The sequence below is a fragment of the Neofelis nebulosa genome, chromosome 17, assembly GCF_028018385.1.
Source record: "Neofelis nebulosa isolate mNeoNeb1 chromosome 17, mNeoNeb1.pri, whole genome shotgun sequence".
In the NCBI taxonomy this organism is placed as follows: Eukaryota; Metazoa; Chordata; class Mammalia; order Carnivora; family Felidae; genus Neofelis; species Neofelis nebulosa.
The window spans coordinates 44884691-44899403 of record NC_080798.1 but is presented as its reverse complement, the minus strand read 5'-3'; the positions used below and the strand labels follow the sequence as shown (position 1 = coordinate 44899403).

At 37.4% G+C, this 14713-nt stretch overlaps 1 protein-coding gene across 1 annotated transcript in view; it reads right to left on the bottom strand.

The window, feature by feature from the left end:
* The window catches only part of SNTB2 (syntrophin beta 2), a 109602-nt gene that overhangs the window by 68960 nt on the left and 25929 nt on the right, over positions 1-14713 (bottom strand). The window lies entirely within an intron of this gene.

Here is a 14713-nt window from a genome sequence, read left to right as displayed (position 1 = left end):
GTCCTTCTTTCCCTCCAGGCCCTCCTGTTGGGACTCTACGTTGACCAAACTCAACAAAAGCCAAAGGGCAAAGCAGCTTGTTGATGTAATTCATGCAGGTCAGCCTCCTGGGAAAGAAAGCAGGTAGAGAAGGAAGAGTGAACCTAGAGGGGCAAATGGAAGACTTCCAGCATGACCACCAAGGAAGTAAGCATAGATGTGGAAGAGGACTCTCTACTATTAAAGGACAAGGGAGAGAGAATGAGCAGCAAAAGAGACAGGAGACTCGTGAGACAGAAGAACTCCATGAAAATACTGGCCTACAATAGTTCCAAGTTCACCCAAACTGAAAAAGCCATGCTCTGATCTTACTAACCCTGACTTGGTTCCTTCCTCTCTTTACCACATTTTGGAAAAAAAAAAAAAAAAGTTTATGCTTGTTTCTATTTTCTCCTTTTGCTCTTTAACCTTTCCTGAATAAAACTGCATTTGAAAGAGTTACTAATGTTTTCTTACTCACTCAATCCAAATTTCTCAATCCTTAATCTTGCCCATTTCAACATGTGACGGTGTGCTCCATTAACTGTTTTTATTCCTCCTTTCTATGTCTTTATTTTCAAAAGCCTTGTTTCTCCTCACATACCTGCAATGTAGCTGCTCCCCAAGGCTCCAATTTTAGCGCATTGTTCGCACTTTGTCCTCTAGTCCCTAGCAACTTTCAATGCTAGATCCCCAAATTTAACATGGATCTCTAGAACCAGTTTCTCTTGTTGGTCCCAATTCCTGCCACTTGGGTGCTGTCCCAGCCCTTCAACATCAACATATCCAACTGTGAACTAATCTTCATTATCCTTAATCCTCTCCTGTGTGCATTGTTTACATTGCTAGCATTAGCATAAGCATTTTTCTAGCCATCCAGTATCTAAACCAGTAGTATAGAAAGTTTAGTTAAAGCCCAATAATCTGTATCTTATTTTGGATTAAAGACCTAAATGTGAGACCTGAAACCGTAAAACTCCTAGAAGAACGTAAGAAGTTATTTCTTTGACATCAACCAAAGCAACAATTTTCTAGCTATGTCTCCTGAGGCTAGGGAAACAAAAGCAAAAATAAACTACTGGGATTACACCAAAATTGAAAGTTTTTGCACAGTGAAGGAAACACTTAACAAAATGGAAAAGCAACCTACTGAATGGGAGGGGAGAAGATATTTCCAACTGATATATTTAATAAGGGGTTAATATAGGAGATATATAAAGAACTTACAAAACTCAACACACACACACACACACACACACACACACACACACACACACACACACACCAAATAATCCAATTAAAAACGGGCAGAGGACCTGAATAGACATTTTTCCAAAGAAGACATATAGATGGCCAACAGCCACATGATAAGATACTCAACAGCACTTATCATCAGGAAAATGCAAATCAAAACCAAAGTGAGATAACACCTTACACCCATCAGAATGGCTAGAATCAAAAGGACAAGAAATAACAAGTGTTGGCGAGACCGTGCAGAAAAAGGAACCCTCATGCACTACTGGAAGTAATGTAAATTAGTATAGCCACTGTGGAAAACAGTATGGAGGTTCCTCAAAAATTTAAAAACAGGAATACCGTATGATCCAATAATTCCACTACTATTTACCAAAGAAAACTAAAACAGTAAAAACACTAATTTGAAAAGATATATGCACCCCCATTTTTACTGCAGCATTATTTACAATAGCTAAGATATGGAAGCAACCCAAATGTCCATTGATAGATGAATGGATAAAGAAAATATGAGGGGCACATGGGTGTCTCAGTTGGTTAAACATCCAACTTCGGCTCAGGTCACAATCTCACAGTTCTCGGGTTCGAGCCCTGCATCGGGCTCTGAGCTGATAGTGCAGAGCCTACCTGGGATCCTCTCTCTCCCTCTCTCTCTGTCCCTCCCCCTCTTTCTCAAAAATAAATAAACATTTTCAAAAATTAAATAAAAAAATAAGGGCATCTGGGTGACTCAGTCGGTTGAGTGTCCAACTTCGGCTCAGGTCATGATCTCACAGTTCGTGGATTCAAGCCCCACGTCCGGCTCTGTGCTGACAGCTCAGAGCCTAGAGCCTGCATGGGATTCTGTGTCTCCTTCTCTCTCTGCCCCTCCCCCACTCGTGCTCTCTCTCTTTCAAAAAAAAATAAACATTAAAGAAATAAAAGAGAAAAAGGCAGGAAATTCATGTCTCTTTATATTTTCTTTGTCTGAAGACATGGGAGGAATGATTTGTGAGGCTGTAACAGTGAGGAATAACAAGATGATCACCTGAACCTCAGATCTAATACAAATTTGATTTATAATACTTTGGATTTGCTTACCATCATTTCCAAAGTCATACTTATTTTCTCATTATTGCCTTATCATTTAACCCTGTGGAGTTAACTCATTCCTTCTTGCTAGTCACCAGGAGGGAAAAATTCCCAGTACAGAACCCAAGCATGTCCTCAGAAGCAGTTCATGTGCCTGTAAGATACAATTTCTACATTTTCCAGTTAAAACAAATAACTATAGTTCATGTTGGTCCTGCGATTTTCAATTCATTTCATTACCCGTCTTTCCTTCTGCATTCAATCCAAGCCCTTTCTAAGTCAATAAAAATAGGATATATCCTTTTCAAGCATCTCAAATTACTCTTAGAAAGACAAGGAGAATCAAGTTTCTTTTGGAACCTCTGAGCAATAGTGGGATGAGTCTAAATAAGACAGAAACAAGGTAGCTCTGAAATTTGTTCCCAGTAATTAAAACTTCAGGATTTTTGAAGTATAACCTTTTATAATACACTTATGCAAACTGGCAAAAAAAATGATATAGTTTTTAGGCCTCAATCAAATTCTAACATGGATATCTATTACTTTTGTACAAAAGTATTAGCTTTCACACTTTGATATGTACAAGCATAGAACAAAACGCTAGACTGAAATAATTTGGGTCTTTGGACTCTTTACTGTAACTACTAATCTTACATGGTAAAATTAGCTGTGGGTCATTTATAAAGTAAATATATTTTAAGTGAATTTAAAAGGTGATTTTCTTTAGAATGTTTCCTCAAACTGGAAAAAATATGCAAGCTTTTCAACTTTTTTTTTTTAATTTTTTTTTTCAACGTTTTTTATTTATTTTTGGGACAGAGAGAGACATAGCATGAACGGGAGAGGGGCAGAGAGAGAGGGAGACACAGAACCGGAAACAGGCTCCAGGCTCCGAGCCATCAGCCCAGAGCCTGACGCGGGGCTCGAACTCACGGACCGCGAGATCGTGACCTGGCTGAAGTCGGACGCTTAACCGACTGCGCCACCCAGGCGCCCCGCTTTTCAACTTTTTTTAAAAAAAGTTTTAAACATCTTAGTTTTGCATTTTTAAATGTTTCTGTAAGGAAGAGAGCTACCAGCAAACTTCCCTGTGGAAAGTGCCATACGTTAAGTATGTGTGTTTAAAATCCTATATATAACTAATCCAAAAACTGAGAAACACTGCATGTGAAAAATGACTTCAAATTACATATTTTTCTTTTTCTAATTGCTTCTCGGCCTTTTGGCTAACATCAAGTGTAGTACACACTTCTCTTTTCCTTTTGGTGTTGAGATTTGTATTTATTTTCTATGTTCTATCTCTGTTGTTATGAGTCAATTCCACTTTTAGTACTTCTCTTTCTCCTAATAAAAAGAAGTATCACTTTATGAGAAACAGCCTTCCAATCTGTTTCAGACCATTCTGCTTACTTCAAAACGTACAAAGCAGAGAGAGAGGACAACTGACAACAGTAGAAAAGTCTTGACCACCTAACAGGATTAGAAAAAATAGAAAGATAGGACTTCATTTAATTTCATTTTCATTGAAGCAGAGGCAATTTGAAAAGTAAGCTGCATAAGAAGGTGGAGACTGGTTAGGAATAATTGATACTGCTTCTTAGTCTCCTGCTGAAATATTAAAATAGAGGCTAGTTTTTTGTGAGGAAAAAATGAACCCTACCATATTTTATAAAATACCATAAAATGACTCATACACTATAAAACTAAGGACCAGACTAAGGGTATCAGAGTTTCCAAGTGCCAAAAGCGAGTTCTCAGTTTTATATCCCCCCCAAAATTATATAGTTAGTATGTCCATACAGTGATCAAGAAAATATGCCGATTTGCTAATAGCAGTTATATTTGCACTGCAATTATAGGGACTTCTATTTTTGTTTTGTTTTTGAGAGAGAGAGAGAGAGAGAGAGAGAGAGAGAGAGAGAGAGAGAGAGAGAGAGAATAGCTTAAGTAGACTCCACGCCCAGTGAGGAGCTGGACACAAGCCTCAATCTCACCAAGGTGAGATCATGATTTGAGCCAAAATCAAGAGTCAGATGTTTAACCGACTAAGCCACCCAGGTGCTCCGGGGACTTCTATTTTTGAAGTTAACTATTCCTATAATGTTTAAGCTTTTTATAATAAACACGTGTTCTATTAAAGTTAACTTTAAAACACATGCTGCCAGTTAATAAAAATGAATTAGAAAAGTAATTTCAAAAATAGATTCAATAGCAGAAATTAGGCAATAGTGGCAGAAAAGTCACTATTCAATAAATGCTGAAAAAAATGGAGTATCAGTATCGAACTGTCTTAGATCCACAGCTCACACCCTATAATGCACTTGCATTAACCTATAATCGATGCCCTTTGCATCATTTTTATAAAATCATTAAAGTATAAAAGCAGAGCATCAAACTTTAAAGTCAAATGACTCTCAGTTCAAGTCTTGATATCACATTTGCTTTTGGGGACGTTTGAAGCACATAATTAACCTCTCTGAGCCTCAGTTTCCTCATTTATAAAACATAAAATACCATTCCTAAAGGGCTATTGTAGGTATTAAATGAGATAATGAACGAAAGGTACCTAGGCCTGTGCTTGAGTGTCGTAGGTACTGAATACTAGTGTGTACGTGTGCGTGCAATTATTACAACATACTTTGGAGGGAGTATAGTAAGATAGAGTCTAAGATTTGAGTTTGAACTGACCAGATTCGAAGTTCAGTTCTGCCAATTATAAACTTTGTGATTTGGACAAATAATTTCATTTTTCTAATTTCTAATCTATAAAACTCTAATATTAATCCTAATGCCAGTTTTACTGAGTAAATGAGAGGATTAAATAAGATTAACTAATAAAATAAAAGTAAACTGTTTGAGAGCCTGGAAAATAGTAGGTGTTGAACAAAAATGATTTACAGAATGGGATTATTATGCAACTTTAATGTTAATTATTTAATGAAAATCTGGAGATGGTAGTGAAGATATCTCCAGAAAAACAGCAATTGTTCTTTGTCTCCCCTTTCACAAAAAGACCAATTTTGACAGCACATAGACTTCTTCATTTATATTCCTGTAACACTCGCCTTATCACTGTAATGGTACTTGTCATGTGTCACAGTTTCTGTTTTGCCCATCTCTTCCACTTGACCAAGGTACACTGAAGGGATTAAACTCAAGACACCCTAAAAGTCCACCATAATTACAATACATCGCTTCTATAGTGTTTATCTACCTGTGGTTCTTTTACTTTTTCCTTCTAGTCACTTGTCAGAGCTATGTTGCAATTTGTGCAGGACTATTTAGGGCCCTAATACATTCTCTCGCACATTCATGAGGCAAAATCCATGTGTTTTTCTAGTATGCACACAATCTTTCTGTGACCCTGGCTTGACATTACATTTGCTTCTAACCCTTTAGAGTAAGTTGTACCCCGCTCCATATGACATCATTATAACAATATGCATGCTTAGAGGGCGCCTGGGTGGCTCAGAAGCAGCCGACTTCAGCTCAGGTCATGATCTCGCAGTCCATGAGTTCAAGCCCCGTATCGGGCTCTGTGCTGACAGATCGGAGCCTGGAGCTTGCTCCTGTGTCTGCCTCTCTCTCTGCCTCTCCCCCATTCATGCTCTGTCTCTGCCTTTCAAAAATAAATAAATGTTAAAAAAATATCTGCATGCTTAGTTACTGCACAAATGAATTTTATCCATTAGTCAAAATTTGGCAATATTATCAATAGTGTTTGTAGCAGCGATCACTAACACACAGAAGATGTGCTGTAAATAGTGGTTAGATGAAGTATGAGAAATTCTGTCACAAATATAGATATATTTTTGTAGTCCTAATTTCCCTGTCCTGGTGAATCATGAAAAGTATTTATGGCATGAGTAATAAAATCCAGTTAAAAAGTGTTGCTAATAATGGGTCGTCTGGCTGGCTCAGTTGATGAGGCATGTAACTCTTAATCTCAGGGCTGTGAGTTCAAGACCCGTGATGGATAGAGAGATTACTTAAAAAAAAAAAAAAAAAAAAATGTTGCAGGGCACCTGAGTGGCTCAGTCAGTTAAGCGTCTGACTCGAGATTTCAGCTCAGATCATGATCTCACAGTTCATGAGATCAAGCCCCAGGTAGGGCTCTGTGAGCGAAGCCTGCTTGGGATTCTCTCTCTCTTTCCCTCTGCCCCTGCCCCCTGCTCACACACACTCTCTCTCACAAAAAAAAAAAAAAAAAAAAAAAAGTAAAGGTTGTTAATAGATATAAAGTTTTTGCAAATATTTGGATAAAGGATTATTGCTCAACACTGTTAGGTGCCTTTTGGATATGTGGGACCGGGTCACTCCTTCCATATACTATAGGTTATCACATAACTTCTGTATGTATCATCTTTGTTGAGGTTCTCCTCAGCTAAATTTGCTATTTGAACAAGTCTGCCATTAGGACAAAACTCTCCTTAATAAACTATTATCTACTTAAACACATGGCTTATGGATACACAGTTCTCGCAGTGACATAAAAATTTAATCCTATTACGAGAGGTCAGTAATGGATTAAAAAATTCCTTTATAAGAAAATCCTTTCCTCAATAAACTCAGTAGGCTTTCATCTATTCCTAACATAAATGATAAGAAATAATTTCTTACTCTTAAAAACTATGTTTCCCTCTTTCATCAACAAAGAACTCTCTCTTATGTATTAAGCATATGGGATATTTACAATGTCTGATATATATATATTCTGTCCTCATGTTGTGTAGTTGAGAAAGAAAAAGAAAACATGTACCCTCAAAAAGACCAACTAATAAAGTAGAAATTATAAAAGACAAAATGTGATAAATGCTATAAGAGAAATAAAAATAAAATGTTATATACAATTGGATATAACAAAAGCGAATAAAACAATTGAAAAATACTTAATAAAAATGCTAATACAGTAACATTTTCCCATTAGACCAAAAAAATTTTTTTTAGCTGTTTAAGCTTCAAGGAAATCCTTATCCTTATTTTTGTTGCTAAGTGGATGTGTCCTGGACTAGCTGGACACACCGGATGGTTTGTTTAGATCAGCACCTAAGTGATAACTATAGACGGAAACACAATATTAAGCAAGCACAATAGCTGTGTTCAAGGGGTCAGCAAGCACTCCATCCTGCACATCCAGTCAGAGTTACCAGTGGGGAAGGAGAATGCCATCCAAGTTTCCATATCTTTAAACACTTGGTAATTTTTTTTATTGTACAAAAGAACTGCTATTTGTAACTGCCAAGCTTTTGTTGTCATTAGGGATTTTCTGACCAAATTGGCAGAATTAACTGAGTTCAGGAAGAGGAGAAGAGACAAAGATGTGTTCATGTTCTCTTCCCCCTCATTCTTATGTAACAAACAGCCAAGGAGTCAGTTTTAGTAGCCTGAGAATTGTCAGAGTTCATAGGAATCAACTGGTGAACGCTGAGCTGAAGTGCAGTCCATTACTCAGTCCACATCAAACAAATGTATTCACTGATAATTTTTTACTAATTTTTTAAATTAAAAAGTAATGAAAACAAAAGCTGGAACACTTGAGCATCAAAATAAATCATAGTGGCATGGAATTATAACCTATAAAATAAAGAAAATAGCCATGAGTCCATATATATATAAATAATTGAACAAATAAATAAATGGGGGGGGGGGGAGAGAAGGGACAGCTCCTAGAGAACAATTCCAATTAATAAGTGTAAAAGAATGAGAGAAATAGAAAATCATCATTAGACCACTATAATAATAATTGTGACAGGCATGACCCGTTGATGAATGCTAAAATTACTGAAAAGTTTAAAGAGTAAAGGGTGAAAGTTTAAAGAGTAACAGGATATTTGCAGTTTCAATTAATCTCCCCCAAGATATCTGTTAATTACAAAGGGGAAAATGTAACATTATGTGGAGAAACCTGACAGTAATCAAAATTTACAACACTGGTATTGAGACATATTGATGTCATGGGTCCTATGTTCTCATATACACTGAAAAGGAAGTATCACCTCTGTGGCATTCTTGCTATAAACAACTAGTAAGCTCAGTCTATTCATGATAAAACCAGACAAATTGAAATTGACATTCTACAAAATGACTTAAATGATTTGAAACTGAATACCACATAGGGTTAGTTAGCAAATCTATCATCTTACATAATTAGAATTTTTTTGTGTGGTGAGAAAATTTAAGATCTACTCTCACAGCACCTTTCAAGTGTATATAACATAGTATTGTTAACTATAGTCCCCATGCTGAATCCCCAGAACTTATTCACCTTATAGTTGGAAGTTTGTAGCCTTTGATCAACATTTTCCCATTCCCCCCACCCACTTTTACTTCATTCTTAATGAGCCAGAGTAAATTTGAGGTGTGAGAATAATGACAAAAGCAAAAAATACCGTCATTCTAAAGGCATCTATATTTAATTCCAAAATTCCATTAAGGTACTATTATAGAGCAGCTTTGGACATTTGAGGGTTTGCCCTTGCAACTGATGGTCAATCTGTGTTAATATTAGGTTCCTATAATCAGTAAGAGGGCTTATCTTGAGATTATATTTATCTTTATGCATGCTAAATCCTCCTCTCTCTCTCTCTCCTGGAGATTATGCCAGGAAAGAAGAAAGATTCACCAGTGTAAGTACACATGAATTACAGAGGTACACTCAATATAGCCTAAATAAATTACAATACTTAGAGATTAATGAAATAGCTATCAATTTCGAGTGTATTATGTTTGGCCCCCTTCTCTCTCTCTCTCTTTCTTACTCACTCGCTCACATTCGTCCAGTGTCTTGGGGACAAATAGTAATCTAAAAATAGATAACTTACAAATTGTAGGGCTAGCAGACACCTTAGTGATAATTCAGTCCAACCTGTTCATTTTTAAACTAAAATTAAAATTAATTGTAATTAGTTGAATTAAACTAAAGCCCTAGAAAAATGAGGCTGAGAAAAAAGAAAACTTCTTCAAAGACATACAATCTGTGGCAAAGCCATGGCTAAAAACCCATGTCATCTTTTCCCAAATAGATCCTCAGCTTTCAGTTTACTTTTTTATCTTCTTATTTTTATTTTTTTTAATTTTTGTTTAATGTTTGTTTTTTTTACGAGAGAGTGCACATAAAAAAAAAAGAGAAAGTGCACGTGGGGGAGGAGCAGAGAGAGAAGGCAACAAAAGATCTGAAGCAGGTTCTGTGCTGAGAGCAGCAAGCCCATTTGGGCGCTCGAACTCACGAACTGGGAGATCATGACTGAGCTGAAGTTGGACATGCAACCAACTGAGCCATCCAGGCGCCTCTGGTTTTTTAGATAGTGTAAAATCATAACTAGCTGGCTAACAATCTTGCAGAAAGGTAATTTTATTACTACTACTTTACCGTTAATATATTTTAAAGACTCAGCCAGAGTCCTTTCACCTTGTTATAATTCACCTTTTCTATATGAGACATAAGACTTTAAAAAAAATAATCAGAGATCAATGTTTAACTCACTAGTACACCCACTCTGAAACACATGGTGCTTTCTGAGCCATCAGAAGCACAGTGGGTCTGGAAGAGTCACAGACACTGTCTCCTTCCTTGTCATGACCATGGCAGCAATGGCAGGGGAGAGGGTAGTTAGAATAGTGGCACAGTAGCCCCAGCCAAGTGAAAACTAAATAAAAATCATGAGGTAAGAATACAATTTTTCAGGGGCACCTGGGTGGCTCAGTCGGTTAAAAGCATCCAGCTCTTGATTTCGGCTCAGGTCATGATCTCACAGTTTGTGAGTTCAAGCCCCATGTTGGGCTCTGTGCTGATAGCGCAGACAAGGCTGTTTGGGATTCTCTCTCTCCCTCTCTCTCTGTCCCTCCCCTGCTTGTGCGTGCTCTCTCTCTCTCTCTCAAAAATAAACAAACATTAACAAAAAAGAATACAAGTTTTCAAAAGAAAGCTATTTCTTTTTGGAAAATATTGTGCTTCCCTGTGACCATCCCTTTAGAACCTATATCTCCGTAAGTGTCTTAATGACATTTCTTTAGATTTCAGTTTCTTTATATGTAAAACCTATCCTTTTTTTCTTTTAACGTTTATTTATTTTTGAGACAGAGAGAGACAGAGCATGAACAGGGGAGGGGCAGAGAGAGAGGGAGACACAGAATCTGAAATGGGCACCAGGCTCTGAGCTGTCAGCACAGAGCCAGACGCGGGGCTCGAACTCACAGACAGTGAGATCATGACCTGAGCCGAAGTCGGACGCTTAACCGACTGAGCCACCCAGGCGCCCCTGTAAAGCCTATCCTTAAGGGGTCATTGTGAAGATTAAGTAAATTAAAGTATGGAAAATGATTTCAGAAATTATAAAAGCCACACAAATTTGAGAAATTACTGTTATTACCTAATGCAGAACTTGACAATCATTTCCACCAGGTTCAGAAGTTAGCGTGGTATCTGGCAAAATGCAGGTGCTCGGTGTTTATTAAATGAATAGTGAACAAACCTGGCTAAGACCTCCTCCCAAGGGCATTATCATAGAGCATACTGGATTACATGTGATGGGAATTCAGAACAATGACCGCAGTGCCTTTCTGAGTCTGACCTGTACACATCAGAGAACTGTGAGAGCTAAGGAAATAAAGTTCACAAAGGAGACTAGGGCTCTGAGAAAAAAAGGGTCCTCTCAGTACCTGTGTTCTTGAATGTATAAGCCCATTGCATCACACAAAGGACATAGAGCAAAATAAAGCTGAAAATTTAAGTGGAATACAAGCCTCTTAAAAGAAGACAAAATTGAATAATTCTTAAACTTGGATTCTTCTGCTGAAATGTTCAGTGACTGGATAAAATGTTTTGATACCATACATACTAATTTTTAAAAATGCCTCAGTGCTCTAATTTTACAATTATATTTTTATTTTCTGTTGGTAGAAATCCCAAAAGTACAAAAGTGTGAAATAAATACTATCTCAGCAATAATGCAAAGAGGATGCCTAGAATGAGTAGGAAAGCATACACATATGAACCATAATGGGATCTTTAATAGGAAATGTCTCCCTTTTTTATGTGGGTTAAAAATAAGAACTGGAAGAATACAAAAATACTAACTCAAAAGGATATATGCACCCTGATGTCTATAGCAGCATTATTTACAAGAGCCAAATTCTGGAAACAGCCAAGGGTCCATTGATTGATTAATGGATAAAGAAGACGTGTTACACACACACACACACACACACACACACACACACACACACACACACACTACAATATTACTCAGCCATAAAAAAAGAATGAAATTTTGCCATTTGCAACAACATGGATGGAGCTACAGTATTATGCTAAGCGAAATAAGTCAGTGAAAGAGAAATACCATATGATTTCACTCATATGTGGAATTTAAGAAAGAAAATAAACAAGCAAAGGGAAAAGAGAGAGGCAAACCAAGAAACAGACTCTTAACTATAGAGAACAAACTGATGGTTAGCAGAGCGGAGGTGGGTGGGGGGATGGGTTAAACAGGGGATGGGGATTAAGGAGGGCACTTGTGCGGAGCACAGGTGATGTATGGAGGGGTTGAATAACTATTTTGTATACCTGAAACTAAAATTACGCTGTATGTTAACTAACTCGTTTTTAAATAAATAAAAAAAAATAACCTGGAAATCTCTGACAACACATATGTCGGGCTCCCCAGCCTCATGCAAAATTACAAGTGTCCAGTTACTTTTCTCTTGTCTTCTTTCTCAATAATCTGCACCCTCCCCAAGAGACAATAATGTGGCTCCTTGTTCTCACATAAAATAACCCTCACTCTACAAGAACTTACAAATGCACTTCATATATCCAAAACTGTGGTAAAATACTGAACTCCTGAGACCCTTAGGTCATGAAATCCTATTCTAACCCTGAACACAGCATATTTGAATTTATTTTTTAAAAATTTTTTAATGTTTATTTTTTTGAGAGTGAGAGATGGAGACAGAGTGTGAGTGGGGGAGGGGCAGAGAAAGAGGGAGATACAGAATCCAAAGCAGGCTCCAGGCTCTGAGCTGTCAGCAGAGAGCCTGATGTGGGGCTCAAACTCCTGAACCTCGAGATAATGACCTGAGCGAAGTCAGACGCTTAACTGAGCCACCCAAGGCCTCTGAAGCATATTTGAATTTATAATTATTGGTAAGTAATTCTTACTAAGGGTTAAAATCGATATTTTTTGAGTTTTATTTGTGCTGAAGACACAACACACTGTACAAAAATCTTAAAATAATAGTATTTCTCATAGTATAGCCTATTGGAATAAGGAAGAAGACAAGAAGTACATAAGTAGGAACATAAAAGAAAATAGATATAAAGCTCTCATGGTGTTAGTTTCTCACTGAATCAGCATTTATAGATCAAACCTATTAGAGGCAAAATACTGGGAAACATAAGATGAAACATGACATTCCATGTCTTCAAGAAGCTCAAAATACAATAGAAGACATAATTACACAATCACCATCCTCACTACTCATCTGTGTTGTATGTGCCAAAAAGAGTTACGTGTTTTATGTGTATAATCTCATTTAATCTCACAACAAGTTGGGGTCACATTACCCCCACTTTACAAATGGAAACCAACATCTTAGAGAAGGTAAAACAAAACAAAACAAAACAAAACAAAACAAAACAAAACAAAACAAAACAACATGCCACTCTGCCATTAAATAGCAAAGATGGAAAGAAAGACCAAGCACATAACTAGTTAGTACTCTTATATTTTACCACTGAACAAATAATTAAGCATGATTATAGAAATATATATAAAATGTATTATACAAAGTAAAAAAGGTAACCTAAAAGAATACTTTACTTTGAAGACAGAAGATAGGATGGAGCCAGTCAGGAAAGGTTTCACATAGGACAGTTTGATCTCTGAAAGATAAGCAGAAGTGCCTCAGGCAGAGTAGAAATGAGTGATCATGGCTGGGGTTACAGCATAGAGGCAAGGAGGAACATGAAACATTCAGAGAAATGTAAGTAGGTAGGAAAGGCTAGAGTAGAGGCTTCAAGGTGGACAGCAGTGATCTGCTATTGAAAGATTGGCTAGGGACTGCATTCGCGCTTTCCCCTGGTTTAAAAAAAAAAAAAAAAAAAAGAAAAAGAAAGATTGGTTAGGGGCACCTGGGTGGTTCAGTCAAGCATCTGACTTCAGCTCAGGTCATGATCTCACAGCTTGTGGATTAGGGCCCTGTGTGGGGCTCTATGCTGACAGCTCGGAGCCTGGAGCCTGCTTCGGATTCTGTGTCTTCCTCTCTCTCTACCCCTCCCTTGATTTGCACTCACTCTCTCTCTCTCTCTCTCTCAAAAATAAATAAACAAACATTAGGGGCGCCTGGGCGGCTCCATCGGTTGAGCTCAGGTCATGATCTCGTGGTTCGTGAGTTCGAGCCCCACGTCGGGCTCTGTGCTGACAGCTCAGAGCCTGGAGCCTCTTTCAGATTCTGTGTCCCCCTCTCTCTCCGCCCCAACCCTGCTTGTGCTCTCTCTCTGTCTTTCAAAAATGAATAAACATTAAAAAAAATTTAAAAAAAAACATTAAATAAATAGAAAGAAAGAAAGAAAGAAAGAAAGAAAGAAAGAAAGAAAGAAAGAAAGAAAGAAAGAAAGAAAGAAAGAAAGAAAGATTGGTTAAGGGTTATCAGCCACCATAAAATGTAGTCCTGGCTGTTAAGGATTATTCCTCCTTAAAGAGCTACCAAGGCAAGTGTACAAAAGGAAAGAAGGGCTCTAAAAACTACAAAAGAATTTTCTTTCAAAGCAGAGTCTGAGATCACTACAAAAACACAGATCACAAACTTCCTCAGATAATGCATAAATGTATATTTTATAAGAATTAAGTTAGGTATGTCTGGGTGGCTCAGTGAGTTAAGATCTGACTCTTGATTTTGGCTCCCAGGGTCATGGGATCCAGCCCTGAGTGGGGTTTGGCACTGAGGTGAACATGAAGCCTGCTTAAGATTCTCTTCTCACTTCCCCTCTGCCCCTCCCCTGCTAGTTTTTTTTTTTTTTCTCTCTCTCTAATAAAAAATTAAATTTTAAAAATAAAAGAAGTGAGTTAAAGAAAGTCCACAAATAGATTTTAATCATGCATCAAACATGTCACATGAGTTGTGAGCAGGACATTATAAGACACATACTACAGTGTTCCTGCCCTCAAGTAATAACATATAATCAGGTAAAGGGATTGTCTCTGTGCACTCCAAAGATACCTGCACAGGTTATCCCAAATTTAGCTTTAGCCTTAATCCACAAATCCAAGTAAAACAAACCCCGACAACAGAGGCCACATGGGAAAACCTTTTCAATATAATAGCTTCTTTTTTATTTCAAGTTTATACTGAAGAATAAAGAATGATTAAA